Source organism: Marmota flaviventris, chromosome 2 (genome assembly GCF_047511675.1).
Source record: "Marmota flaviventris isolate mMarFla1 chromosome 2, mMarFla1.hap1, whole genome shotgun sequence".
Classification (NCBI taxonomy): Eukaryota; Metazoa; Chordata; class Mammalia; order Rodentia; family Sciuridae; genus Marmota; species Marmota flaviventris.
The window spans coordinates 10630748-10658369 of record NC_092499.1 but is presented as its reverse complement, the minus strand read 5'-3'; the positions used below and the strand labels follow the sequence as shown (position 1 = coordinate 10658369).

Sequence of the window (27622 nt, the reverse complement as noted above, 5' to 3'; positions counted from 1 at the left end):
CACCTGCTTCTGCACGACAGAGGACACGAACCAGGACTGGGTGCCTTTGTCTCGGGAAGGATGCTGCCCAGCTGGGCTTCTTGGCAAAGTTCTCACCATGAAGGGCCACTGCCACCACCATCCCTTCCAAGCGGTTTGTTTACACGAATCTGAACCTTACAACCCCTGTGCCAAGTGGAAACTGCTGTTCTACAGATGAACAAATGGGCTCAAAGGGGCCCAGAGTTTGCCCAGGGCATCAGTGGGAGAGAGGCCAGGGTCGCTCTCAGGACTGTCGGCCAAACAGCCGGTGCCCTGCCAACGGAGCCAATGACAGCAAAGGAGTCTGATAGAAACCACAGTGATTTGAAAAGGAGCCAATGAGCACAAGGCAATGAGCCCGTGCTGCGAGGCAGACGCCGAGCCGGGCCCTGAACAGGCATCAAATTGTTAATCCTCACTAGGGACCCAAGGCAGGCACCAGGACGACCTTCAGATGGGACACCCGGGGCACAGGGAGAAGCCATGCTTGGCCAAGATCACGCCATGAGTAGGGTCATCCTCTCTATTTTACAGATGAGGAAACTGAGGGGCAAATAGTAGGCAGCCAAATATGGCTGTGGCCATCTCAGGGCCCTTGGGGACCCGGCCTGTGTTACCAGGGAGGGTCCTGGCGCAGTGGCCTGCAGTGGCTGCCTCTCAGCACCAAGCTGCCACCTCTCTCAGGAAGTGTCCCTGAAGTGCCCAGACGACACCTCAATTACTAAGCTCTGGATTTCAACATATTGGAAGAACAAATCACAGATGCCTAACACCATCTCACACTTCTCTGGCAATAAGAGCACGAGAGCCAACTTATCTCCCGGAGGAGAAAACAGGCCACGGCTTTCTGTAACGACTACGGCGCCTTTTTCCTCTTGGCCTCATAATGAGGTAGATAGCGACGCCCGTAAATCAAATTTTAATATTGTGCCTTTCAACCTTCTTAATTGAAGAGCCCGCAGACAGTAATTATGCACACAACTGTTTTTCTCTCGTTTTCCTCCTTTTCTGAAGTGAAGGTCGCTGGCTCTAGGCATGAGAAGGAAAGATCTAATTCCAGCAAGCCGGGCTTCAGGGCTGGGACTGGGGGGAGGAAGGAAAGAAGCTGGCAGAAATGGGAAGAGGGGCGCGGTTTGCTGAGACTGATGAGTCACAGAATCTCAGAGACTGCTGGAAGCTTGGACTGTATCTGGTCCCAAGCCTCATTCAAGATCTTCCCAAGTCTGCACATACAGATCTGCCTCGTTCTCTTTGAGGGCCACAGTGTTTGCCTGTCAGGGTGTGCTGCATCTTAGTTACCGTCCCCCACTCGATGGACATGGGGCTACTTCTAAGTTTTCACTGTCACAAGCACAACAGCGAAGAGCTTCCTCCTATAAGCATCCTGGTACATGGTCCTTTGTGTATAAATGTCATTTCTTACTCTCGACAACTAAAAGTGGAACTGTGGGGTCTTAGTGGTAGGCACATTAAAAAATTTAATAGCTACTTCCAAATTGCCCTCCCAAAAGGCTGCCCCAGTTTATACTCCCCCCCGACACCTGTCTTTAAACAAGTTTATGGGGACTGTAAAGTATTTACACACACATTCAAGCATGCAGACTGGTTTCTCCATCTGGGCTCAGAAAGAGCAAAGTATACCCCTGAAACAGAGGTGCATTTAGTAGAAGTTGGTGAGAGCCAGGTCAGGCTGCTACTTTAACTGCACTCGAGGGTGTAAATGAGGCGGTGGGTGTCTGCTGGTCTACACATGCCCTCTCCATCCACTCAGAGGTCCGTCCGTCCATCCATGCAGCCATCCATCCACTCCCCACCTGCCTATCTCTCTATCTCTCCATCTCTCCATCCACCCTCTCTCCCAGCTGATATTTATGCAGTGACTACTCCATGCTGGGAACCATGCCAGGCTCCGTGGGCAAAATCAACAGTGAAGAATTAAGCATCCATGGAATCTGCACTCCAAGAATTCACAGTCAAGCAGGAGAGAAAACATCGATGTCACAAGGCACATTTTGCAGGGAGAAATGAATTAGAAAAGTGGAGGGTGACGGGGATGGGAAGAGGTGACTTCACACCGCATGGGTCCTCCCCCAGGGCCCTAAGAGGATTCCACGGGAGAACAGAGACCCAGAGGGGCTGGCAGAGATGGTGTGTGCAAACCCTGCCCTGATTCAGGACACCTCTGGTGGCTTCACTTCTATTCTGGCCAAGACCAGTGGGTAAACCTGAGCATGGATCAACTCTGACAGCCATGCTGATCTCCAGGAGGGGCCGGTGACGACGACTAAAGGACATCGGAGGATGGGAGCTGAATCATAAATAGCAGATGAGTCTCAAGCTGAAATAGGGTGTGGAGACCATATTTTCAGGACCTGAAACTGGGACGCATGGCTCAATACACAGGAGAGAGACGGCGAGAACCCAAGGCTCACACAGAGCGACCTTGGGCAAGTTCACGACTTTCAAAATGCCTTTGCCTCCCTCTCCCTCTCCCTCTCCCTCTCCAGAACAAGGACAGCCCTGCCTGCCTCTCAGGAAGCTATGGAGACTGCATGAGATCACTCCAGAAAGCCTTGCAGCCTCCCCCCACCCCAGGCGCTCTCCCAGTCCCCCGCCCGAGCGTCCCAGCGCCACGGACTTGGGGATTTTGTCTGGTGTCTCGACACCCAGGCCTGTGGCTCTCACATGGCCTTCTCTGTTTCAAACTACCCGCCCCCGTCCTCCAGACACTTCTACTCTGGCTTGCCAAGACTCCATAAACTTTATATAGTTTCCATAAATCCAACGGCCCCTTTTTTCCTAGCACGTTGTAAAGGTGTAGGAAACCATTTCTCGGGAAAGGCCTGGCTTTCTCACCGAGGGTTTGGGGGGCCCGGTGTGGGTTTACTGGGCAACAACAGAGTAATAACAGTGCTGTAAAGTCGCCATCCCTGCTCTGCCTGGCTGGCCGGGCTGCTGGAGAGCGGGCAGGTGGGCAGGGGGGCTGCCCAGGCCTGGGACTCCAAGGACCAAGGCAGAAAGGAGTGCAGGCCCAGCCTTGGGGCCCAACGCCACTGCCCAAATTCCCAGGTGTGACTCTCTAGCTCTGGCTTCACCAGGAACAGATCATCTGAAAACAGGAGGAGGGACATTCCACTCTTTTCCAGGTGTCCAGTGACCAGCTCAGGAGTTGGAGCCTCAGAGAGAAGGGCACTGCCTCTGGCAGATAAAGTGGATTCGTTCGCACTTGTGCCCTCTTTTCCTAGATCCAGTTTCCTATACGGTATTTCCTTTATGCTGTCCTGCTCCTCCCTGCACAGGGGGGAAAGGCTAGGTGGCTTCACCTGGTTACAATGGATCACAGGCTCATTATAAAAACATGCACAAAAGCCTAGAGAGAAGGGTCTAAAATCTCCTAAAAATTCATTCTGCCCAGGAAAAACACACACAGCTAACACATGAAAGTACTCGTGCAATGTCAATGTAACGACTCAGTTTCTCAAAATGTGGCCCACAGAGCACCAGCATCCCCAGCTTCTGGAGTGATAGTTAGGATGGGTTCCTGCGCTCCACCTAAGGGTCACCCACACTCCGGGCAGAAGCAGCACTTAACCAGCTTGGCGGTTGACGGTGCAGTCCCAGGAGCCACTTGTTGGCAGGAGGAGACCATTAGCACACTGGCTTGGTCCTCTTTGGGCAGAGCAGACAGTGCCAATGGGCGTGTCAGCCTGGTGCAAGAGGCCCAGGCTGTCTGAGCCAGGTTCGCAGGCTCCACCCAGGCCCACTGAGGAGGACAGGGCTCCCAGATTCCATGCTTAAGACTGTTCAGTGAGGTATCACACAGGGTATGGCTTTGGGGCACCAAGCAAGAAAAGAGTCATTTCCTATCTGTTTTCTGCAGGAGGGGGAGTGGCTTTGGTCACTAAATTCCTGGCTGGGAAGCGTTTTGGCTTAGGCGGCCTGCAGATCAGAATGTCGGGAGAGTTGAGACCACATTTTTATAGCTTCAGAGACGCTGTGGGGCAGAAGGCAGGAGAGGGAAAGGGGTGAGCTACGACTCTGCTTATCTCCAGAGTCCCAGTACACAGCTGGGGGTGCAGGGCTGGGCTGGTGCAGACCCCAGGGCAGTGCCCCACTGCCTCAAGCTGCCACCAGGGCAAAGGCTCCAGGGCGAGGTGCAGAGTCGCTGAAGGACAAAAGGCCCACCTTCCCTCTGTGGTAGAAGAGGAAGCTGTAAATCAGCAAGCCCACCCCATCAGCCAGTGCTGTGAAGGCTCACAGCAAGGGTCTGGGGCACCAGCAGAGGCCACGGCTTCCTGTGCAAAAGCTCCTACGTTTCTACAAAGCTGGTCTAGTACTGCCCCATTTCACAGATAAGGAGCTCAAGTACTGCGGTCACCCGGTGAACACCAGGGTGTGAACTCAGACTGCCTGGGCTCCAGGCTGACACTTCCCTGGGACTGCAGGCCGGGGGACATCCTTCTGATGTGATCTCATAATCCCTTGGGGCGTCTGCTCCTCGGTCAGCCTGGTGGTCTCAGTGCCCCAAACCCACCACCAGCAAGTACTCCAACCTAGCGGCTTCCCTCCCCCCTCCCCCATGCCACGATCGGCTTGGAATCCCCCAAGGTCCAGTGCTTGGCCACTGGTTGTCAACAACGGCGCTGGCTCCCCGGGAGATGTGGCAGCGTGTGAAGAGCATCCTGATTCTCACGATGAGGGGCACCACTGGCATCCTTCAGGTAGAGGCCGGGACACCACTCAGCACCCTACAATGCCTGGGTGCCCCGACAGCACAGAACTGTCTGGCTCAGAGCATCAGCAGACCCCAGGGGGAGGAAGCCTCCGGGGAGCCCGTGGACCCACGGCTGCACAGGGCAGAGTGATCTCTCACCTCAGACTCCCTCCCGTAGAACACAGAGAAGGGGTGCAGAGAAGAGGGCTCTGCCAACAAGCCCTTCCGAGGGCCTGGACGAGGCCAGTTCTGCTGTCGGGGCCTCAGTTTCTCCGCCTGTACAACGGGAAACTTAGAGCTCCCTTTACTGCACCATGGGATGGCCGTCACTCTTCAGTGGGTCAGGCAGGTGGGGACGGTGCGCCAGCAGGGGACAGAGGAAGGGGCAGGGAGAGGAAGGATGAAGCACAGGGCAATAGGAGATGAGGAAGAGGTTAGTGGGTGCTTTAGAGGTCTCAGCACACAGATGGCCAGCTCCACTGCTCTGGGCCCCAGGTGAGGCCGAACTTCACAGCTGAAGGGTGTGTTGGGGAAGCAGCTCAGGACATGGCACCAGGAAGCAGAGGGAGAGTTCCCCTCACCATGGTCAAAACACGAACTCCACAGGCCGCCCCCACGACCACCTTTCCCACCACGCCCTCCTGCCCACAGTCCCCACTCGGTCAATTCCTATCAGAGGATCAACACGCTGATTAGGTCAAACTCTTGTAACCCAATCATTCCCCTCCTAGACTTTCTTGCATTGCCTCTGGTGTGAGCTTTTAGGGGACACCTCATATCCAAACTGTAGCAGGGGGCACCTCAAAAGTGCTCCATAAACATAGCTAGTGCTCTACCATTAACTTTGGACAAATTACTGAACTCCCCTAAAGCTGATGGTCTTTTCTATAAAATAGAGACAGTGCTTCCCTCGGGGGCTGCTGAAAGCTGTCAGGAAACAGACTCGCCCTTTACTATAGCTTACGGCATCTCAAGACGGGTCTGCAGGCGCGACAAGCGGCCTTCCTTTAGCGCTCCTGGCGGAGCCGGCTTCTTTCCACAGGTTCACCTGGCAGCCAGGGAGGTGGGAAGCCAGCTGGTTCCTCAAAGCTGGGTCAGAACTTGGGGCAGCAGGGAGGGCGGAGCCCACCTGGACCCCACGTGTGACTGTGTTGGGGGATCACCCACCCAGGACTAGGACAGCACGGTCATCTGGCAGACAGCAAGTGGCTACTGGATGGGAGGGTCATTTGAAGGTGAAAAGCCCCTTGCACCCTGGCTGTCTGGAAGGGTGGGGACAGCAGATGGCAGGAGGCTTCCACTTGTGCTTTGGGCAGGGGTGAGACCCTGACACATACCTGCTCCTGTCACACAGAAGCACAGGGACAGCTACAGCCTCTGCTGGTGACAGGCACTGATGGTTCCTCTGACACTTCCTGGTCCAGATATCTCTCACGTAAGCTCATCTCCAGCCTGCCCCCTATCTGTGTGCCCTGCATCCAGGATCCAATCACAGATCAAAACTATTCAGAAAGAAGACTGCATCTGTACCAATTGTGTGCTTTCTTGTCTAAACAACACAGCTAACAGCCATTTACACTGCTCTGGATGTTCAAAGTAATCTAGAGATGCCAGAGGAGCCAGGAGGATGTGTAGGTTCTGTGTAATACTACCCTGCTTTAGATCAGGGGCTTGAACACCCAGGGGGTCCTGGAACCAACGCCCCCCATACTAAGGGATGGCTGTATTAGCACACTCCTAGACCCCCACGTGTACCTTCCCATTCTCGGTCTGAGCTGGCTTCTTCTGCTGTCTGGAAACTCATCCTCCTTCCTGGCCCAATTTCCTCCCCTCTTTCCCTAGTTCAGCACCCCCCGATAGCGAGTATCCTCCTAGGTTCCAGCCATAGGTCCACAGTGAGGTGGCCTGGGGACAGTGCAGGAGAAGCCAGCCCTGGCATGGCCCCACCTGCCCTCTGCGCTCCCTGCTGACTTGAAGGGCACCCGCGCTCTGCCCCTTGTGCAGCCGGCTGGGCCCACGGTGGTTTGGCCCCTCTCTCCATCTTTCAACACCTCCCAGAAACACAACCTCATTACATGGCCCCATGCTGGTTCACTCGAGAAATAAAACTCAGAAACAAATTAAACGGCAATTTCTTTTTAAACAGGAGAGGGGCCAGGCTGCAGGAGTACCAGGCCAAGCTCCTCTGGTTCCGACTCCTGGGGGCCACTTCCCCCCGTCGGCTCTGGTGGTATTAAAGTCAAGGCCTCCATGTGGTTTTCTCCAGCAGTGATTTTGCATTTAATTTCCTTTGTTTTTCCTCCCTGAATGTTTGCTCTGACCCAAGTCCCTTTTATGGAGACTTTGGTAATAAAATGCAAACCCCTCCTTGGGACCACAGGCCGAGCGGCATGTGACTGCTACAGATCAGGGTTGGGGGCGGCAGGCCAGCCTGGCAGGGATCCTCGCACCCACTCTCTGGCTCCTCTGCCACCTTCTCTCTGCTGTCCCTGGTGCAGAAGGTGAGAAGGGAGTAATCTGCTCGTGCTGGTGCAAACCCGTGCCCTCCACCCAGTATGTGCCCACGGAGACTCAAATAAAACCGCCAAGGCTCATTCTAACTGGGGACTTAGATCCAATTCTCTCACAGGTCCCAGAGGCCGCCAATTAACATACCATGTCCTGCCCCACTAGGGCCCTGCTTCTCGGCTGCTCCAAAACACATAACCCAGGGCTCCAAAGAGCTAGCCCCAATTACACACCAAATTAAGTTTTAAGCTATATATATAGGGCTGGTGCCTGTAACTAAAATAAAAAAAATAAACTTGCTCTAGTTTTTCCTGAGAGTGATTCTGTCTAACCTCAGTGCTAAACCTCAGCTCTCCTTGATTTACGACAGATGACGCCAGCCTGCCATAAAAACCTAAGCTGAGGAATAGGGATTTTAACATTTGCCCGGATGGGCAGGCCAGGGCCACAGGCCCAATCTACTAGGCAGACTGCCCCAGTGCATCCAGGTAGGACAGAGTCCAGGATGTAAGTGGCACTTCACAACCATCTGCACACGCACCTAGTCAGCAGACATTGATGACTACACTCAACCATAAATAACAAGACATGGGCCTTGTCCTCATGGGCTTGGTTTGCCAGGTTTGGAAAGGATGGATGGGGGAGGGAAGAAGAGGGGAGGGAAGGAAGAACATTCCCTTTCACATCCTAAGAAGGTTCACCTTCTGGGCTTCTGATACCATGATCCCTGGGGGGACTAAATTTTCTGTTAAGAGACACAAATTTTGGTGATTAAAATTTTTGGTGATTTTTTTTTCTATGTCAATGTCTTCTTGCCTCTGGCTTCTGAATACTAACTCGAGTAACTTCTAAAGCAATGTTTCCCAAGCCATACTCTGTAGAGTACTAGTTCCAAAATGCCTCTCAAAAAGGGAGAGTTGATACGAAAGTCTGGGACATATGGACTATCCTGTCCCCCGTCAGGTATATTTATGATCAGTAGGTTTAAGGTCACAGTAGGTCCTATCATTTAAAAACTCGGTTTCACTTCATTTGAATTACACCCATTCGAAGTAAAATCCCCTCTCTGTGTAAAACAAACTACAATATCTTTATATAATCCTGCTTTAGAAATACAGAAAGACTTTCCTAAATGGGAGGAGATGTCGCTACTAGATCCACACAGATGGGAGGCTGAGCAGCCACACTTCCTGTGGCAGAGTCTCCCATATCTACCAGACTTTGTTTCCTTTTCTTCTTGGGTGAAGAGCTGTACTACATTCCAGACTCCTGGGCAGGTGGGTGGGGTTGCATGACTGAGCCCTGGCCAGCGGAACGAAGGTGAGCTCAAGGCATGTTACTACAGATGGGGCCCCATACAAAGCTCCCACGCAATCCTCCATCCTGGGACCCCTACCTGGAGGTGACCCCAAGGATCCAGAGGAGGGCAGAACCACAGAGGGAAGGAGTCTAGAATCCCGAGTCTCCTATGGACAAGGGTGACCTGGCAGAGGAATGTCACTGTTGGACTGTTGAGTGAGAACTAAATTTGCATTGAATTCAGCTACAGTCACTGTGGGCTGCTGTGGCAGCAGCTGCCCAACCCGGCAGCCGCCTGTCCTGAGACAGAACTAAGGCCCAGGGAGAGGAGGAGGGGAGAGAGGGAGGCATTTATAAGGCCTATTAACCCTCACAACAGCCTGGACGGACAGGGATGGCACTTCTTGGGTGGATGGGGACGTTGAGTCTCAGAGTGGGGAAGGTGTGCCCCAGTGATGGTGGTCCAGCTGAGAGAAGTCTAGGCTGGTCAAGTGGAGCAGGTCACATGCCATGCCGGGCTGCTTGAGCCCCCGAAAGCACACACCTGGTGCAGGCCCTTCCTCTAGCGCCCGTCTCAGGCTGGGAGAGCTCAACTACAGAACCAAGGTGGACCTGGTGGGCTGTCCCACGTGGACAGCTAACCCAGCAGCGTGACAAGCCAACAAGGAGAATCAGCTTGACCTCCTGCATTCAGCTATTTTTAAAAAGGAGATTAAACACACACAGCCTCACACATGACCTTGATTTGCATTTGAAGCACATCTGTCTTTAATAAAACACACACAGCCTTCAAACACCAGTGCTTGGTGTGCACAGAGGGCAGCCAGTCACGAGGCTCGCCAGCGTCAGGGAGACCATCTGTCCCTGAGTGCCCAGGACCAAGGGGACTCCAGCATGATGCTCAGTCCTAAAGCTGTGCATGTCCCACTGGGATGAGTCTGCCATCAGGCACTATGTCCAGGAGAGCAGGCCCTGGAGGACCACGGCTGGGACAGGCAGAGAAAGGATCCACATGGGGACAGACAGCAAGAAGCAAGGTGGTTGAATTTAGTCCGAGTGAAAGGGGAAAGCAAATCCTGGAAGGAATTCCCACTTACCACACTTCCTGCCAACAGAGAGCGATACCAGTGTGGATTTAAATTCCTCCCGAGCAGGAGAGGTGAAGACTGTGAACTGTGACGGGAAAAGCGAGAGGTGTCACGTTCTCCTCCAGCTGGAAGTGGCCCCAAGATTTCACGTTAATTAGTACAAAGGTCCCCAGGCTGCCTACCCAGAGTCGGGGAAGGGGACGAGCTGTGTCAGTGTGACAAAGAGCAGCGACGCTCACACACCATGGGAGTGCTCACACACCCTCCCCCTCCTGTGCTCCCTGGACAGCCACCTGCCATGGCTGTGCCTTTCTCAGGCTGTGATGGGAGTAAAACCCCAGGCAGGTCTCACGAGCCCCACCCCCCGAGAGTCTGGATGAGGAGATGCAGGAACTGGCATGGGCCCAGCCTTGGACAGTCACGGTGGCTATACCAGTGGAAGTCAGACCTTGGATGGAAGTGTCCCCAGGGTGCTGGTCAGGTGCTGAGCCTCTCCCTGGGATTCCTCCCCAGCCAGCACTTTCTGCACCAGGATCAGGCCCAAGAGCACAGGTCTGGCTGCCTAACAGGAACCATGCTCACATGGCCGCGGGCAGCCAGCCAGGCCTGGCCCAGGCCCTGGTGTCTTGGCACTAGGCTTGAATGAAGGACTGTCTCTTAAGGAGAAAAGAGGCACCCTGCGTGTGGCACTGTGTGCCTGAAGTAATCACCCTGGCTCCAAGGAGTTTCTGGCTGGTCACTCTGGGTTGCTGAAAAAGCCACATATTGGATTCACTCTCTGCCCCACGCTGTGTACTGGGTCCTTTTCTCCAAACCATCCACCCTGGTATTGCTGTGGTGTGTGCCCCTCTTTTGTGGAGACGCCCCTCCCTTGCTGCTGATCCATGTGGGCCCCCAAAGCCAATGATGTGGTCACTGAATCAAGATTGAGCCTAAGACCCTTCCTGGGGAATTCAGAATGGGATGCCACCAGGGTCCCTGGATGGAGGGATGGTGAGAGGGCCATTTGCTGTCATGTGGACTGGGCAGCAAAATACCAATGAGGAAGCAAGAAAGAGAGATGGGGAGATGGTGAGGGCATGCAAGGGAGGCCTGTTCTGGCCTGTTCCTGAGGCCCAGGCATACCCCTGCCCTTGGGTTCATTGGGATCCCCGTAATCAGAGTAAATCCAACTTTACAGTTCAATCACCCTCATGGGTTTCTGTTGGTTTAAATTAAAAGCATCCCAGCTAATTTCATCAGCAAGCAAATTGCAAGTGAAAAGAGAGAAAAGAGAAATAGTAGGAGAGGAGTAAGAGACACAGCGCGGGGCTGGGGATATAGCTCAGTGGGTAGAGTGCTCGCCTCGCATGCACAAGGCCCTGGGTTCAATCCCCAGAACGACACACACTATTTGTAATCAAGTCATGGAAGTTCAAAAAACATAAGTCTTAGAAATGTATAAAAAATGCCAAAATTAGAGCAAGAATTAGGGAAATTCAACACACTAATGAATGTTAAAAATAGCAGCAAAGTGTCCTTGACCTGAACTTCTCTGATCCCCATTTCATGGCTGACCAAGAGAGGAACTAGGTCATTCATTTATCAAGTGACAGAACAAGGTTTCAAACCCAGCTGGGCCCTGAAGCTCGCATCCCTAACCATGACACATTTCTGCCCACTGACCTTGCCCTTGCCGGGGGCCCCAGAAGACACAGCTCCACTCACAGAGGTCCCAGGCAACCAGGAGGACATCATTAAGAGAACCATTCTAAGTCCTTCCAAATCAGATCACAGCCCCCTGCGATGATGACTGCCACCATGGTAGGTCCCTCATGGTAGAGGGACACTTTCAGTGGTTGCGTTTTTAGCAACTTCAAATATCTTAGCCAGTTCTTCCCCCAGCCCACAACTTCTGCAAGGGAAGAACCCTGTCTTTAAAATAAAAAAGCTATACAAGGGCAAGCAGGCCTGAAGGTAGGGACAACGGAAATAGGGGACAATTACTTTTTCTTATGAGCTTGCCTGAGTATTTCATTTTCCAACCATATGCATGGGCTTGGTAGAAATTTTAAGTTTTATTAAAAAATAATTACTATGTACTCAACTTTATGCATGAAACAATATTTCTCTTGTTCTTAATACTGTTGGTGAGGAAATATTTACTTATGTAGTATCTGACAAAAGAATTTTCTCTTTATAAAACAGATAGCTGTAACAGAAAAATCGGAAAATATGACAAAGAGAAATGTCACATGGATTAACTTATATTGACACCTCATTCTCTTCCATTCTTCTTTCTATGTTTTATATTTTTGCTGGCTTTTTATCCAGAATTTGTCCATACTGTGCGTGCAACCTGGGGTTCCCCTCTGACTCAGAGCAAGTCTATAGGCAAGAAGAGCCAGACGCATTCCAACCTGGTGGAGCTGGCCAGTTGTCCATCACTGAGATTCATGCCTTGGCTGAAACTGCACAATGGAACTCCGTGGCTCTCTCCCTCAGGAGGAAGGTGATCAGGTCTGTGATGGGCAGCTAACGGGGTGAACTGTGGCACACTGCTGGTCGCCTCCCCAACGTCCGCTTCCCCCTTCTTACCAACAAAAGCCCCATTTTGAGTCAGCCATCTTTCTAGTTTAAGAATGAGCATTTCCCAGCCTCCCTTGCAGCTTGGGGAGCCATGTGACTAAGTCTGGCCAATGAGGTGGGAGAGGAAATTAGTGGGTGGGGCTCCCAGGAAATGCTCTTCACCAGGGAGCAGAGAAGGCTGGTGTGTCTCTTTAACTTAACCCTCTGCCTCCCTAGAATGCAGCTGTGAACTGGGGAACCACAGTAGCTGCTGCTTATAATGACCAAGCATGAAGACAGCAGCAATTTCACAATGGCCACACTGGGCTCCACAACTGGCCCCAACTGCCTATCTCTGAGCTTCCCCTGGATGCAATAAATCAGTCCTCTTTGAAGAAGTCACTCTAAGTTGGGTTTTTGTTACTTACAGCTGAACACAATCCAAACAATACCAGAGACATCCCCTTGTTATTACAAACCCATCACTTGTGATGGAGAACAGCCCACCAGCCCACCATGCCCCTATGGTTGGCTATTTAGACTAGCTCCAATTGTTTCTCGCTGCTATAAATACTTCGGTAATAAGCATTTTTATACATAAACACCCCGGGCCCTGGCATCCCTCTAACATCTTACAGTCTGCACACCCTGTCACCACCACACTCTCATGAAGCCAGAGGAAAACACCAAGACAAGATGGCTCTGGAGCCCCATCAGAGGCCCCGCTGCCAGCGGGGTCTTCTCACATCTGCTCAAAAAGCTGCATAACTTCAGTCGGTATGGGCTGCTGAGCTGAAAGCCAGAAACAGGAACATTTACCCACCCTGGACAGCGAGGGACGGAGCCGTCCAGGTCCTAAAACTCTGCAGATTAGCTCCACCGGAGGTCACCGCGGTAAGCCAGGACGCCTGTCTCCAACCCCGGGGTGCAAAGAATGAATGAATGCGGGAGATTAGGCACGAGTAAGGGCTCGTAAAGACTCTATATTGCTCGGGGCCTGCAGAATCGTGGAGGATTGGATCCAAGTCTCAGGATGAGGAGCCAAATGTCTGTGTGTGTGGGGTGGGGGTGAGCAGGTGGGGGAGAATGGAAAGGACAGGCCCTAGACAAGGTGGCAACGACCGGGAGATCTTGAAAAGGCATTAGGAGAGGGCTGGTCCGTAATGACAGAGCCAGAAGTCTGTTCTAGGGACCACGGGGAGCCCAACGGCACCTCCTCTAACCTCTAGATTTCCTGAGCGCTGTTGGGACTTCCCATGTGGTGAGGGGTGTGCACTTGGTGCCTGCACTGGGTCCTCAGTGTGTGTTGGGGGAGGGGTGGAGAGCCAAAGACATTGTCCGTCTTCTCAGTTCTGAGATGACGATGATGAGCCGAGCCCGCCATCTTGCATTTTGGGAAGCTCTGTGTGCCTCTGCAGTTGGTATTTGATTTGTGGCTGGGGTCCAGTCATTCTGACTGTGAAGTGAACTCCACATTCTCACCAGCCAACCCTATAAAACCAGAGACACAGTAAAAGGGACTCATCTCCCAGTCAAGCGGTCTTTGCACTCTTTAAAGCACATCTGGTTCCTACCTACTCAGTTCGGAATGTCTTCAATTCCATAAACAGAAATCATTTGTTATAGGCCCAGGGGGACCTGGCATCCAAAGCCCACAGGTCACCCTGGGGTGTGAAACTAGGAACTGACATTTGTTACGTTTGGGGCACCTGTGAGATGGGTCTGACAGATGAGGAAACTGAGGCTGAGAGATGGAAGGGAATCTGGTGCTCAGGATCACACAGGGAAAAGAAGCTGTTCTACGGCCCAGGCAGATCCACCTCATCCTGGAGTAGTGTGGCCAGAGGATCACCGGCCTTTGCAGGTCAATGGCCCCCTCCCCTCCTCCCTCATTCCTTTCACAAGGAGCAGCTGGGTCTCTCTGGAGCCCGGGCGATGGCTGAGACACATTCCTCGCTCTGCTCATTCTCAAAGCTGAAGGTCCGGGTTCTCAACTTAGGTTCAAGGGCCAGAAACAGGCCCGGCTGTCTTCATGCGAGCAGCTTCCCGCCCGTGGCCCCTGCAGAGGAGGATTAGTGAAGCAAAGCCCGACTTGATTGAAAAATACCTTCCCTCCAGGCTCGGGGACCTGGCTGTGCGCCTCTTCCTTCCAGCTCTCGCTGAATCTGGCCCCAAGACCCGTGGACTCGGGGTGGTCCTTCCTTCTCCACGGGCCGGAAATTACCAGAAGAACACCAGGGGGTGCTGAGCAGGCCGTCTGAAGCAGGGCAGCTGCTGATTAATGTGTTTTAAAAGTTTAAAAACCAGAGCAGCCAAATGTGAGGAAGAGGTCAAGGGCAGGCATCCTGGAGCACGGGTAGGGGCCGCCAGCACCACTTACGGGCTCCATGATAGTGGCCAAGTTGCTTCGTCTCAGGATCCTGGTCGGCAAAGTGAAGGTAACTGTCCCTGGCATCACTGGGCTGCCACGAGAGCTGTGGTTTGCAAAGCGCTTAGAACTGGCCCGGAGCACTGGGAGGGGAGTGGGCAGTCCCTGCCCTGCACCTGAGCCGCCCATCACCTACTGTCATCAGTCAACCAGGTCCTGCCGTGGATTCTGAGCAGTAAAGAAGCTGGCCTTGCCCAAAGAGAGGTCTGGCCTTTGCCCCTGGCTCCTGGGAGCTAATCCATGTCACATCTGATAAGAGGCGACCTGCCAGTGTTAGTTGGGGCGAGTCACACCTGCTGGTCTCAGGGTGGGGGCTGGCCACACCTGGAGGGCGGGGTGCTGGCCATGCCAGGGAGACCAACCCCAGAACTGATGACGGGGCTTAGGTCCCCAGCATCAGCCGACTGGAGAAGGCGTTCAGCCATGTGGGCGCTCTCCACGGATCCATCACGGCGCCTTGGTTGCCAAGCCCAGCAGCAACTCCTTGAGCATCCCTGGTTGGCAGGACTCCATGCACTCTGTCACACAACTGCAGGAGGGTGGCCTCCCGGCCCCATGGGAAACAGGGACATCTGCCATCTGGAATCTGGTTTTCTGCCCTGTGCACCTAGCGCTCTGGTGATGTGAACCACCCCCTTCTCCTGTAGCAGACCGTAACTGGGAGTACTGCAGCTTCCAGTAGCTCTGAGTTCTTCTAATGGAATCATTGGACTGAACTTGCTGTCAGTGCCAGAAATGAGGGTGGTCTGTGTGGAGCCTCGGCCCTCAACTCAGGTGGTCAGGCCGCCTCCAGGCCTCCTCCTAGACACCAACCGTCCCCACACCTCATGCCCACTGTGACCCAAACTGGAAAGAGCAAGGGCACAGAAGAGAATTTATGTTGGTACAAAGCAAAGGCACGACCTTAGGGGGGCCTCAGCTTACCACCCTGAAAAATGGAACCACAGTGCTCACACAGTGACCCGCTCACGCCTCATAGCTGGAAAGCAAGAGCACAGGACTCAACTCTGGGGCCCAAACACTCTGTACACGGTCTTCACCATCCTCCTGGGCTGGGGTGCCGGGGTCAGCTTAGGGTCCAATAGTCTCCCCTTCAGAAGGAGGTCTCATTCGCATGGGAAATGCCATTTTATATATTTTAATCACCACAGTTAAAATTAGGGGTCAAGTCTCACTGACACACAGGGAGAAGTAGGACTCCCCCGCCTAACACTGCCTGGTCACACAGGAAGAGCGACCTGGCCCAGGCCCCAACTGGCAAGATCCAAATAGATGCTGCCCAAGGACCCCCGGAATCTGTATCCTGCCACCCGCACAGGCTGAGTCCTGCCCAGGGACAGGCTCCAGAGCTGTCTCAGGACCAACAGAGCCTGGCTCTCCTCTGGGCAGCAGCACAGGTGGGCAAATCTCAGGTCTGGGCCTTTGTCCCCACCTACACTATGGGGTGATGGTCACAGCTGTCCTTTCTCAGTGCACTGGGAGGTGACAAGCTCAGACAGGCCCAGCACTTGACCCAGGAGCCAAGGCCACCCCAGAGCCTAGCAGTACACAGCACTCACTGCACCCAGGGGCCAGCTTGGCCCCAGCGCTGGCTAGAAACGCAAGTTGACCCCAGGGCAGCCGGGGTATCAGGAGCGATTTAAGCATGATGTAAATCCGGCCTTTGCTGTTACACAATTTCATCCACAAGAAACATTAGAGGCAGACGGACAGCTGCCCTCAGCTGACCAGAGCTGGCTGGAGCTGCACAGGAGTGTGACACCAACACACACTCACAACACTCCACACATGCACACCCACACACCTCCAACGTCCTCCATGTGGCGCTCTCTGTGCGATGAGCCCCACCTACGCACACTCGACGTTACAACTGCTGTGAGCCAAACTGCCCCCACCCCATCCCTACAAACTGGACGTTGAAGCCCCCAGGACCTCGGAGTGACTCTATGCGGGGAGGGCTTTTAAAAAGTCATTAAATTAAGACAAAGGTTTCAGGGTGGCCCTGATCCCACTTGACTGGTGTCATAGAGGAGGAAATCGGGACACACAGAGACGCCAGGGGTGTGTGCACAGCGGGACAACCACAGGACCACCAGGCAGCAGGCCAGTGGCCACCTGCAAGCCCAGGAGAGAGGCTCGCAGGAACCCAGCCTGCTGCCCCTCCATTTCAGGCTTCTGCCTCCAGGACGGTGACAAAGCCCACTCCTGGTGTTGAAGCCACCAGCACAGCCCTGGCTTCTTCCTGGCTGTTTCTGGATCCGCCCCTCCCACTACCCCACAGTTACGGGCCAGCACGCCCTGCCTGGGTCCATTCCTACACGCATGCTTCCTGCGCTCCTCAAGGTCCAGGGCTGCGTGGATTGTAGCGTCCATGTGTTTCTCAACCACTTAGCTGTGCAAACCGTGTCCCTGTTCTGTTAGGATCCCGTCTTTTGAATGTGTCACTGATGAGAATTTAGAGTGTCACGCCCCAGCCTGATTTCCCTCGTCCCTCCCTTGTGTTAGCATGGTGGCTCGGGCCACCCTCGTCCTGTTACAGCAGAACTAACCGTCCTATGTTCTGCACTTTGCCAAACCCTCCTTCCTTTGGTGCGGAAAGGCACGCGCTCTTCCCATTCTACAGATGGGCAACCAAGGCACCGGGAGCCAAGCGCCTGCCTGAGTCTTCCGCTAGGTGTGGCACAACTGTGATCTGAGCTGGTTCCTGAGCGGGGGTGGGTGGTTATGTGGGTGGCTATGCAGGAGCGGATGCCCTGCATGTCCCTCCCCACAGGCGTCCTCCACCTGAGTCCCCATGTCCCCGCCACCCACTTCTCAGCAGCCTGCTGGGCCCCGCACTGCCGTGAACCCCACTCTCTTCAGGACACCCCACCTGAGGGTGCTCCATGGACGGAACTCTCCTGGTTCTGAGAGCGGCCTGAATGGCGATGGAGGACACGGTAACCAGTGGCTCCGTGGCTGCACGGGTAACGGCAGGACTCAGCGCTCCATCACCCTCAGCTCCCCCGTGAACGTGTGCCCCACCTCCCAGGCACCCCACCTCCGCTGCAGGCTGACTCCTCCCGCTCCTGGCCTCTCCCGCGTCCACTGCACAGAACCAGAGAGAAACCACCAGAAAGAAGGGGCCTCCTGCTAGAGCGCTTCCATCGGCTCACGGAAAACCACGCTGAACAACGCAGGGGTCACAGGGCAACCCCGTGCAAGGGACAACGGGGACAGCAGAAGAAGGGCTGCAGGTGACTCCTGGGTAGGAGTTGGGGTGGAGTGGGGCCTGGAGGTCCAGGGGTCGGCATAAGTGGGGGAAGCCGGCCTCCCCCTGACTGCATTCCCCACAAGGGGACACTCTGAAGGGGTCCAACAAATGCCTGGTGACCAGTGAGAGTCCCACAACCCGGGGAACACTCTCTGAGGGGACTCACAGCCCACAGCCCACAGCCTCAGGCCCAGGGCCTGTTATGAAGAGGCCTGTGGGAAACAGCCCAAGGACACAGGAGCTCAAGTCTGAGGACTGAAGCCACCAAGCCTGGCTGTGTGTGTGTCTATGTGTCTGTATGTGTGTGTCTGTGTGTGTCTGTGTGTCAGTGTGTGTCTCTGTGTGTGTGTGCATATTTGCGACTATGTGGGGAGGAGAGCGTGTGTTTGTGTGGAGTGTGTGTGGGTATCTGTGTAGTTCCTGCACTTGCGTATGTGCAGTGTGTATAGTGATGCTTGAGTGTGATGTGTGTAACACATATGTTGTGTGTGTTGTACATGTGTACGTACATGTTGAGGTGTGTTTGTGTGTGCTTCTGTGTGTAGTGTGAGTTGTGTGTGTAGGCGGCATGTGGTGTGTGGGTGGCAAGCTGTGTGTGTCTCTCCCATGGGCAGGGCATGCATGTGTGTCCCTCCCGTGGGCTGGGGGTATGTGTCTGGGAAGGGGCTGGACCTGGAGGCTGGGGAGCTAGCTGGGCCAGCGGGGCTGGGAAAGGGGTCTAATAACGCCTGGTGACCTTGCTCTGGAGCAAGGAGGCTGCGAGGTGAACACACAGCTCTGAGGCCGGGGGGCCAAGCTCCAGCTCCCCGCCAGGCGTGACCTCGGGCACCACAGCCAAGGAGGAAACGCACACTTCACAGGACACCCCGCCCCAGCTCTGCCTTGCAGGCCCTGGGAGGAAAGGACACGGGCTGGGTTCCCACGGAGCCGCTGGGCGCAGGCCAGGGAGACGGTGTCTGGATCTGCGAGGGACACCTGTTTTCATGCCTAGCTGGGGATCCGAACAGGAGTCTACTTGTGTCTCGCCCTGTCCCCCAGCCTGGGCTGTGGGGTCCCAGAGGACGGACTGGGCCTGATTCCCTGAGTCGGACGCCTACTCCTAGCTAAGCTGATCTGCTGAGTCTACCAAGGAAGAAGGTCTGCCCCATTCAAGACCATTCGCAACTTGGCCTGGTGCCTGGGTGGCCCCACCCTATGTCCGCTGCCCCTCCCTCTCTCCTGCTCCTACCCTGGGCTGCTGCACACTCAGGCTGACCCCACCTGCTCAAGTCTCCAGGCTGGGCACACCTCCCGCTCGGTCACAATCCCTGGATGTGTGCCCTGCTCTCTCTGCTCCCCACGCCCACAGCACCCCAGGTAACGACCTCCTCATCCCTAGAGCCTCACTGCCTCCTGCAGGTGTGTGACACACAACGCCCCAGGGGCTCAGTGAGAGTGTCCTTCACGGCCACTCCTCCAGGTCTGCATTGATTTGATCATTCAAAGAATCCATCAGCTGGGTGTGGTGGCTCATCCTGTAATCCAGAGGCTCCAGAGGCTGAGACAAGAGGACCGCAAGTTCAAAGCCAGCCTCAGCAATGGCAAGGCGCTAAGCAACTCACTGAGACCCTGTCTCTAAGTAAAATACAAAATAGGGCTGGGGATGGGGCTCAGTGGTAGAGTGCCCCTGAGTTCAATCCCCCCAAAAAGAATCCATCAAACAAATCCATGAACTGTATATTTGTTGAAATAACTGGGCACTAACACACTGGCCCCCCAAGCAGAGGCATCATCTCAGACCCACACAGCCACGGGGAGCCTCATGCTTTTGTCACACACCAAGAAAAACGGGTGGGAAAGCCACTAAGGTTTTGCAGTTCTGTGTCAAATCAGTGGTAACATTACACCTGCTGCAGGGCGGGCGGGTGGGGGTCAGACCTTGGAGTCAGCAATGGGAGGCTTCCTGGAGAAAGCGGCTTTGCGTCTTGAGTGACTGGGAGCCCCGGCTTCTCCCTCTAATCCAGGCAACTGGCGTATTCGCGGCACTAATGTTCTATAACGCCACTGTGAAGGCTGAATCAGTGAATACCGAACCGCCGGCGCCCCAGGAGATGTAGGGGCAGGCGCCTACAAACCACTGGTCACAGCATTTTCATTAACAGTTAATACAAACCTTGTTTTATGTGTGTTTCAGTTGAAAGATGACTTGTTTAATATGCGTAGATCCCTCACCGCTGACCTCAGCAGCGACTGTCCAGCGACGCCCTGACGAAGCTCAGCCAACGCACCTCTTTTCTCTGTAAGATACCACACACTGCTCTCCCACCTCGGCGTCACGCTTGGGAACCATTTAAACAGCAAAATCACCAAAATGTGAAAACGGTGGCACTCTCTAGACCTAAAAAGAGGCTGCCGGTTTGCAGCCAGAGATCAGAAACAAGCCAGCCAGCGCCACCTTGCTGACTGCAGCTGGGCACGCTCACGTCGGGGAACTCGAGATTTTGTGCACCTACATGAACAACCTTGCAAGTACCAGCTGATTTTGCAGTTACAGATGAACACCACTGAGTTGGAGAATTCGTAAATATGGAGTCTGGAAATCACGTGGATCTACTGTGACTGACAGCATCCCTTTTCAGTCTCCAAGGCCGTGGGGACCTGTGTCTCAGTTCTGGGGCCCAGCAGAACATGCCAGGGCTGCTGGTCAAGGTGACTCTTCCAACCCTGGTCCCCCCAGGCTGCAGCAGGTGTCCAGCTCTTTGTCTGCCACAGGGGGTACGTGCTGCAGATGACCAGGAGCCCGCCACACACCCCGACTCTTGCAGGAACCTGGAAGTCATCACGGCCTGCTGCCGCTCCGGCAACCATGAGCATCCATCAGCGGCGCTCTGACAAGGAATGAGCCCAACAACCTGCCTGCAGCCCCCTCTCCAGATGCCTGCCCTGGGATTTCTCCCATGAGCCGCAGCTTGGCTCTGGGCTTGGGAAAGCCAGCATCAAAGACCTGGATGACAGGCACTGGGGCCGGGCCAGCGTCCGCGTCTATGTTCCCAAATGCTCCCAAATGTCCTGGCAAATCACTCTGAACTCTCCACGTGTCTCCCACAGTGCACGGGGAGCCAGCAACCAAATGTCATCGCCTGTTCAAAAGCATTAAGGCCGTCCTCGTAGCCGGGCTCCCGAGACTCCTCAAGCCGCCTTTTCCCGTACCTGCCCTGCAGTTAGCCCAGGTGCTGCCCCGCTACTGAAAACAGGCTCCCAGCAGTGTGTTCAACAGAGCACGGCCCACCTCCCTCCACAGAGGACAACAGAACCAACACACTTCCAGGGACCAGAGGGCAGCTCAGCAGGCGGCGGCCTGAGAAGCAAGCTCGGACAAGCACAGAGCCCGCCAGGAGTCTGCTGGGCTGCGTGTGTTAAAAAGCAGCTGCTATTCCTTGAGCTCAGGTTCTGTGGGAGGCGGGCTCAGTGCAGAGGGCGTCAGTGACAGTGTCTCATCCAGCCCGTGGTGGCCACTTCTCTCTTCCCCCCTTTCTGGGAGGGCAGGTGATGTCCAGCTTGTCTTTCCAGGGTGCAGAAGCAAACCCAGGGCTGGGGGGCTCAGGGTCCAGCCAGGGTGCAGTGACTGTACTGTGGGGAGCCCCAGCCAACTGCCCCGGGGGTGGACACGCAGCTCAGTGGGGGTGGCCACCTCATGGGCCTGACAGTAACGAGAAAATGGGAGGGGCCGTGTCCATCCAGCAAAGGGACCTGGGAAAAGGAGGAGGAGGTGTCTGCTCCCTTCACCTCAACGTGGAATTCAGCGGCGGAGCCCCAACGTGGACTTGGGCTGTGAAGCTGGACGAGGAGACGAAAGTGGGGGGACAGCTCTGCGGAGCCTAGAGCAGCCACAGGAGATGAGGCGGGCAACCTGGGAGAGCAGAGGACGCGTGCATGTCACGTAAGTTGTGCCTCAGTGCCTAGAAAAATGGGGACAACAGCAGCATGCACCTCGAGGGGTCACTGTGAGCACGTGGGAAGAGCTTAGGCCAACACACGCCTGCATGGCAAATGCCCGCCACCGCTGGTCACCAGGGGCCACCCTCAGCAGCACATCACACCCAAGACCCAGGCAGCCCAGGTGAACACCGCCATCCCCAGCCCCGTGCTCAGCACGCCTCACCTTGCGTTAATGAATGCTCACCCACCTTGGGGACAAGACCAGACCAGACCTGGATTCTGGGACCAGACCTGTCCACTCAACAGCCGTACAACCCGGGGCCATCTTGAGATGTCCTGAACAAGCTTGGGGAGAATCACAAATCTGCCACGCTCAGGATGGAGAGCGAGGTGAACAAACAGCCCCACCATCCCTCGTTTACAAGGTCACAGGGGCTCACGGAGGCCAAGCGTCCATCCCCAGGAAAGGCGGGAAGATCCACCTCCAGCCCTCTGCGGTCCACACACTTCTCACATGGTTGCCACTGCTCTGAGCACACTTAGAACACACACACAGTGTGACAGAGATTGATTTTTCAACCTAACCAGGCTGTGGCACAAGAGCTAGTTGGACGTTCTCTCAGATGTGGAGGCAGGTTTCAGGTGAGATTAACTTTTAAATCTCCACACCGTGAGTGGGCCTCATCTAATCAGTTGAAGACCTTAAGATAAAGACTGGCCTCTGAGCAGGTAGGAATGCTGCCCACAGGTGGCCTGCAGACACGCACGGCACTCTCCCTTGGGTCTTCAGCTACCTTGGAGTCTGGACCCAGCAAGCCTCTGTAACTGTATAAGTCAATTCCTTCTCCTGGTGGCTGTCTCAGAGAAGCCTGGTCGCTGTGCACAGGTGTGATTGTGGACCCAGCAGAGGGGAGGAGAAAGCTCTACCTGGAAACAGACCTTCTGTCTGCAATGATCTGCCTTCGCCCGACTCTATCAATTTCTCATTCTGCTTCCTGGTGAGTCACATTCCAAGCAGCTGGCCGGGATGGGAAGGAACAAAGCTCCTTTTCATGCTCAGACAGAGCTCTGTTGAACATTTACCTTCCACCAGCCTCCAGGAGACAGGAGGAAGGGCCTCGGTGCCGTTCTCCAGCCTTGAGGGGAAAAGCGGCTCATTTAGAGAGGGTGAGTCCGACGCCATCAGGTTTTCTCCATAGCAACGGCTCCACAGCAGGGCCAGCAGCTGGCCCCTGGTGAAACTGGACATCCCACATGCAGGCCACTGGAGAAGCCACTGGTGACACAGGAGCCACCAGTACCTTGCAGGCACAGCCATGTGGGTCCTCAGCTGTGACTTGGGGTGGACAGCTGCACGTCCCCTTTGATTGGCAGACCTGCTGACAGGTGGTCAGACGGCCTGACCCAAGGCAGAACTGAAGGAAAGCACTTTATCCCAACTCGGCCCTTGTGACAAAGGTCGTGTGCAAAGTGCTCCCATCTTGTCTTTCAAGTCTTCAGAGGGCTTGTCCTCAAGGTCACACAGATGATGACGTCACCCACTGACGGCAGCATGCGGCCCCTGCCAGGCTCTCCTGCCCCCACCAGCCCAGCCGCCTGCCCCCAGGAGGCCCACACTCAGCTTTCCACATACTACAGAGGATCTGCCTCTCCCCGCCCCGGGACCCTGTGACAGTGTTCGGGCCAAGGGAAGGGGGTGGATGGGATGTGGTGTGTCACTTCCAGCCTGTTCTGTCCCCCCTCCCACAAACAGTGCTCCTTCCCACCTCTGTCCACCCCCACCTACTGGCTAGAGGTGGATGCCCTTCCTGAGGTCCGGGCCGTGGACCCTGTGTGAAAGTAACTTCCACCATTCTGCACGACAGGGGCTCTGAGGCTCCGGGTACAGACCAGGTTCCTTTAACAGGTTCCCATTTTACCAATAAGAAATCGAACCCAGGACTCGTGCTCCTCCTCCTGTGATGTGCCATCTACCAAGCCATGGTCCAGCTAATGCCCTTCCTGACCATCTCCCCGCCATCACCACCTGATTCAATGTTTTTAAGGAAATTGAATTAACAATCATTTGTTTCCCGTTGTATCTGCTTATTCTTTTTGAGATAAAATTCATATGGCATATAATACAATAAAGATCAGCGGTCCCCAGCATACAACCCTTGCCACGATCTAATTTTAAAATGCTCTCCCTCCCCAGGCCCCCTCCCACTCCCTCTCCCCAGCCCCAGGCCACACAATATGCCTTTCTACCTTCACAGATTTAGGAAATGTCATATCCTAAACGACTGGCTCCCTTCACTGAGCATCATGTTTTCAAGGTTCATCGAAGTCATTCCTTTTTACTGCTGAACATATGCTGTGGCCCAGCCGCACCTCGACATTACCCCCCGCAGTGTACTGAGGTTCTAGTTTTTCCACATCCTTGTCAACACTTATAATTGCCCATTGCTACTTTAGTCATTCTAGTGGGAGGGAAGCGATGTGTTACAGCTTCTCTTTCTTTTCCCCACGGACTCAATAATATTAAGCATCTCTTCACGAGCTTAGTGGCCATCTGTACATCTTGTACGGAGAAGATGTTTACATTGACTCAAATCCTTTGCTACTTTCTATATTGGGTTGTTTGTCTTTTTATTGAGTCATAAGAGTTCTTTATATGTTACATTTTACTTTTGATAAAATCGGATTCATTTTTCTAAGTGACTCCTGATGAACCAAGTTATTCTGGACAATTCAGACCCAGAATGGCAACGGTGCTCGCTGCACCTATTTATGCAGACAGCACATTCCTGAGGGACACAAAAATGGCACAGATCCTGGCTCCCTCTGTCTTCTTTCATCGTTTCAGTAAGAATTTCCACCTGCTCACAGAGTTGGTCTCAAAATACCAGTGACATCCTTGCAATGGAAAGCTACGCAGCCACTAAAATTATAACGCAGGTCCACCTCGTGGCAGCACATTTAACCAAAGTCAGAGTTTGGGGAGCAGGGCAGCTTCCAGAATATGGGCCTGTCCAAAAAATTTCCATGTGTGTGACAGTTGAATGTGAAGCTTGGTGAATTCCAGTCTGTGAATACCTCACCGGCTCCCAGACCATATGCACCTCCCCATCACCCTGGGGCGTTCTCTCTGCCCCTCCCCAGGCCACATCCGCCCCATCATCCCTGCCAAAGGCATGCACTATTTAGACTTCTGCCACCACAGGTTCAATCCGCCTCCACCTGTTCTTGAACTGCACATAGTGGGGTCACTCAGCACACAGTCCTTTGTGAAGTCTGTCTTTTTTTGTTCCCTGAGTGTTTTTGAGACTCATTCATGTTACTGTTACCAATAGCCTGGTCTTTTTCACTGCCGTACATTATTCCACTGGGAGACTCCTCCCCGATTTATTTACATCTTCTTCTATTGATGGGCATGCATCCTGTCTTAGAGAAAGACATAAATATCTTTTTAGAATTTTATTTATTTATTTGTTCTAACTAGTTATACATGACAGCAGAATGCTCTTTGATTCACGGTTCACAAATGGAGCACAAATTGTCACTTCTCTGGTTACACAAAGTAGGGTCCCACCATTCGTGCAATCACACATGTACCTAGGATAATGATGTCCATCTCATTCCAAGAAAGACATAAATATCTGAATGGAGAAGAGTGTGGAGTGAAAAATGTCCAGCAAGGATTGTCCCTGCAGAGAGCAGCTCAGTCTGCTGGTGGCCAAGTGGAGAAAGAATGTCAGGTAGGCGCAGCTTTCCAAGAAGAGAGGTGCTGAGCAGAGGGTCTCTGGGAGGATGTTGTCTAGGGAGACGGAGAGAGAGGACAGGAGGGCGCTGCAGGGAGAGGACCAAAGTGTATTAGCACAATTCTGGCTGCTGTAACAGACAGCCCCAGACCTCAGTGGGGCCTGGGAAGGAATCAGCCGGGGGGGCTTCAGAAAGCCTGGAGATGAAGTCAGGCATATATCCCTCCTGTGCACCTACTATGCGCCAGGCTCTGTGCCGGTGACTGGGAACCCCGACACAGAGGCAGTGATCTCGCTGGACAATTGTGACATCTGAGGCAATGTCCAAAACCCAGAATGTGGTGGACACAGACTCACACCTATGCTAGCTGTGTGTCCTGAGTGTGCTCACTTATTCACTCTTAATTCACCTAATAGTTGAGTGTGGCTAGATGCCAGGCCCCTGTGCAAGACACTGAGAACAAGGCAGACGCAGCTTCCCGCCTGCGAGGGGCTCACAGAGGACAAGGGAGCCCAAACCCAAACTGACTGGTAAAAAACCGTGAGCAAGCTGGGCACGGTGGCCCTCGCCTGTGATCCCAGGAGCTCGGGAGGCTGACGCAGGAGGACTGCGAGTGCAAGGCCAGCCTCGGCAACCTAGTGAGGCCCTATCTCAAAATAAAATACAAAAAAAAAAAGGGCTGGGGGTGTAATTCAGTGGTTAAGTGCCCTGGGTTCAATCTCTGATACCAAAAAATAAAAAAGAATTCCTGTGAGCTGTCCGTGAACACTCCGCCAGCAAAACTCCAGAGGGGAGCAGATGGAACCCTCCTCCTTTGTTCATTCACTTAAATGTCATTTTTTAGAACATATTTTTAATTGTAGCTGGATGCGATACCTTTATTTCATTTATTTCTTTTTGCGCCATGCTGAGAGTCGAACCCAGTGCCTCTACCACTGAGCCCCAGCCCCAGCCCTTAAATATCATTTTTTAATAAATAGACGCATGGGTTGGAATTCAGAATTTAACAGAAGTGGGTGTAGGAAAGTCTCCCTCCTGTCCCTCCCCCAAACCGTCAGCATCCCTCCCCCAAAGCCGGGGACACAGTAGTGGTTTGTGTGTTTCCTTAAGGAATATCTTCGATGTCTACCAGAGCGCACCCACACCCACACCTTCCCCGACACGGGACTCAGCTACTCTAGAGGACTGAGCCCTGAGGCTCCGCCCTGCAGTGATGCGAAGAACATTCCAGAGAGAAGAACCAGCGTCAGAAAAGCACCAGAGAAAGCTGAGACGCTGGGAGGTGGCGGGGAGGAGGGTTTGGACTTCTGTCCCTGGAACTTCTGGGAGGAGATTCCTGCAGAGGCCCATCTGGGTGGGTCAGTGGCCCGCCACCCCCCACCCCACAACAGAGGCTGCGCATCTGGGGGGCCCCTCAGTTGATCCTCTGCCCCGGAGGGTGAGCAGCAGGAGGAACAGGAGAAGGCACTTGTGCCACCACAGGCGACTTACAGCCGGGAACTCCACGCGGCCTGCTCCTGCCCGCTGATGGGGCTGGCCAATGTGAGCAGTAGGGAACAAGCCACACTCGGCCAGGGCCCAGTGACATCCGCGAGGCACCGGGAAGGACCACAGCTCATTCTGCACCCAGGCAGCTCACAGCATGTAACAGCCGCCACTGGGGAGGTGCAGGAGGGAGGGAGGCCGAAGGCCAGGGTCTGTCTGGTGGATGGTCTGCCTCTGGCCTGGCTGACCTGAGAGCCCCCCGCTGGCCACACACCTTAAGTCAACAGTAGCAGCAGCTCCTCCCCAGCCCCACCCAGCACCCGCCTCCCTCCAGTGGGGCCTGACACCCGGGCACCCTGCGCCTGTCCCGCTGCAGGCACGGCACCCCTGCTGGGCAGGCGGAGCATGTCCCCCCCTGTAGCTAGCTCACTTAGGGCAGGGACAGGCCTGGCTGCTCCGTCCCCTCTGTGTGAGCTGGCCCCGGCTCCCAGCTGGCATTCTGCCCTCCTTCATGTGACTTCTTACTTCCTGCTCCTGTGACTTTTCTTCTCTGCATCTGTCCCTTTTCCTTCGCTCCCACTGCTTCTCCTGGGCTCCTGCGCGTCACTTGTCCCCATCTC

The 27622-nt window shown here is 54.3% G+C and overlaps 1 protein-coding gene across 3 annotated transcripts in view; it reads right to left on the bottom strand.

The window, feature by feature from the left end:
- Clmn (calmin) overlaps window positions 1-27622 on the bottom strand; it is a 95695-nt gene that overhangs the window by 39226 nt on the left and 28847 nt on the right. The window lies entirely within an intron of this gene.